Consider the following 2,070-nt stretch of genomic DNA (forward strand, 5'->3'; position numbering starts at 1 on the left):
CCTGCACGCCCAAAATCCATTAAACCTTGAGTTACCACAGCACATGTCTCTTGCAAGGACAAGGTTGGGGGTAGGGTCACAGATTAACAGCATCTCAAATACAGAACAAAATGGAGTCTCTTATGTCTACTTCTTTCTATATAGACACAGTAACAGGCTGATCTCTTTCTTTTCCCCACAAATAGAACCCAGGTCCCTGGCTCCCCGCCACCTCTAGCCTTCTTTCGCTGCCTCCCGGACCCAGCTGTCTTGGGGTCCTGGTGAGGCTGAATTAAGCAGTGTCAGAAGTTCAGAATGTTTAGAGCTGACTGCCTTGTTCTAGGTCCCCCCAGTGGCTGCCAAGGCTTCTACGTGGGTAGCACGAGGAGGAAGAACAGGAGAAACGACCTGAGTACAGCAGTTGGGTTATTTTGGCTCTCCGAAGGGGTGACACCATGTAGGGTACGTGGGTCGAGAGACCGCCTGTGGCTGTCAGGGCCCAGCAGGGTTACCTCTTTTCCTTTATATTGTCTCAACTTTTCACCTTTTAGTTCCTGATTCCTCTGTACCCCTCGCTCTGGGTCCCAGCCCCTATTCCTTCTGATTTGAACCCCTTTCCCTTTGGCTACATATGTATGCTCCTCTCCTCCCAGATAGTGATGTTTTAGCTACATCCGTATTTCTGTATTAACACTTTTGGAGGACTATGGATGTAGTTTATTTGGGAAGTGATGTCTGGAAGCAGCAGAGTAGGACAGGGAAGAAGGAAAGGAGGCCAGTGTCAGGGTACAGCGTCAAGGACTCTGCTGTGGACCCTCTGGGCCGAATCCCATTGGGGCCTCTCAGGGCACTGAGGCCTCTCAGGGCGCTGAATGCCTCTGGGAAGGAAGAGAGGTTGGAACAATTACTCACTGGCTGCAGTTTCCCGACGGTTAATGGTTGCCCCTGGGGTGCGTACTGACACTGCTTTCAGAATGTGGTTTTATTGTAAGCCACTCCATGCCATTTTGTAGGACCAGGGAGGACTGTCTTAGAAATCAATTTGCCCCCTACCCCTTCTCACTCCTTACCCCCACCCCACCTCCTGGTGTTTTCTAGCAACCCACACACATATACTCAGATTTCTCCCACTTCAGAAAACTGACTTCTCTGGTTATTACCTCTTGTTCTTGTCCATTTCAGCCCCACGCCTGAATAATGTGCACTTCCTATGCCTTGCCCCATGCACCCAGTGAAACTGTTTTCACCTGTGTCTCCAACAAATCCCTTGTTGGAAAATCCATTGGGAATACCTTTAGCCCTTATCTTGCTGGAACTATTTAACATTGCTAAACATTGGAACCTAACAGAATAATAAATACCGCTTATCTCCAGGGATAGAACCAACTGAGAAGATGCAGGAGGCAGCCAAACGGAGAGAACAATGTCACCTGCTGACTCTACAGAGCCAGGCCCCAGCCCAGGAAGCAGGGAGCATCCTCACCTACTCTCTGCAGATGGGCAGGGCTGGGAGGGCAGCTCAGAAGCAGCCAGTTTGAGCATGCCTCCTGCCTTCTAAAATCCCCGTCCAAATAAAACAGGCCTCTGGGGGACAGTGAGTGAGGTTTGAGCATGCCTCCTGCCTTCTAAAATCCCCATCCAAATAAAACAGGCCTCTCGGGGACAGTGAGTGAGGGTTGGGGAGAGAGCCCAAGAGTATGACTCCAGGGCTGGGGTTCAAACTGGTTCAAGACTTAGTGTGTTATGAAATTAATTTAGGGGTTGCTACTACAACTTTAAATTAGAAAATGAAATAGAAGGCTGGGCATGGTGGCTCACGCCTGTAATCCCAGTACTTTGGGAGTCTGAGCTGGGTGGATTGCTTGAGGCCAGGAGTTTGAAACCAGTCTGGCCAACATAGTGAAACCTCATCTCTACTAAAAATACAAAAATTGGCTGAGCGTGGTGGCACACGCCTGTAATCCCAGCTATTCAGGAGGCTGAGGCACAGTAATCTCTTAAACCTGAGAGGCAGAGGTTGCAGTGAGCCAAGATCATGCTACTGCGCTCCAGCCTGGGCAACAGAGTGAGGCTCTGTCTCAAAAAAAAAAA

General features: G+C 49.6%; 2 protein-coding genes across 4 annotated transcripts in view; one reads left to right on the forward strand and one right to left on the reverse strand.

Moving 5' to 3' along the window:
* ARL10 (ADP-ribosylation factor-like 10) overlaps nt 1–2,070 on the reverse strand; it is a 22,115-nt gene that overhangs the window by 14,758 nt on the left and 5,287 nt on the right. The window lies entirely within an intron of this gene.
* KIAA1191 (KIAA1191 ortholog) overlaps nt 1–2,070 on the forward strand; it is an 18,609-nt gene that overhangs the window by 1,037 nt on the left and 15,502 nt on the right. The window lies entirely within an intron of this gene.

The sequence above is a fragment of the Mandrillus leucophaeus genome, unplaced genomic scaffold (assembly GCF_000951045.1).
Source record: "Mandrillus leucophaeus isolate KB7577 unplaced genomic scaffold, Mleu.le_1.0 Scaffold366, whole genome shotgun sequence".
Classification (NCBI taxonomy): domain Eukaryota; kingdom Metazoa; phylum Chordata; class Mammalia; order Primates; family Cercopithecidae; genus Mandrillus; species Mandrillus leucophaeus.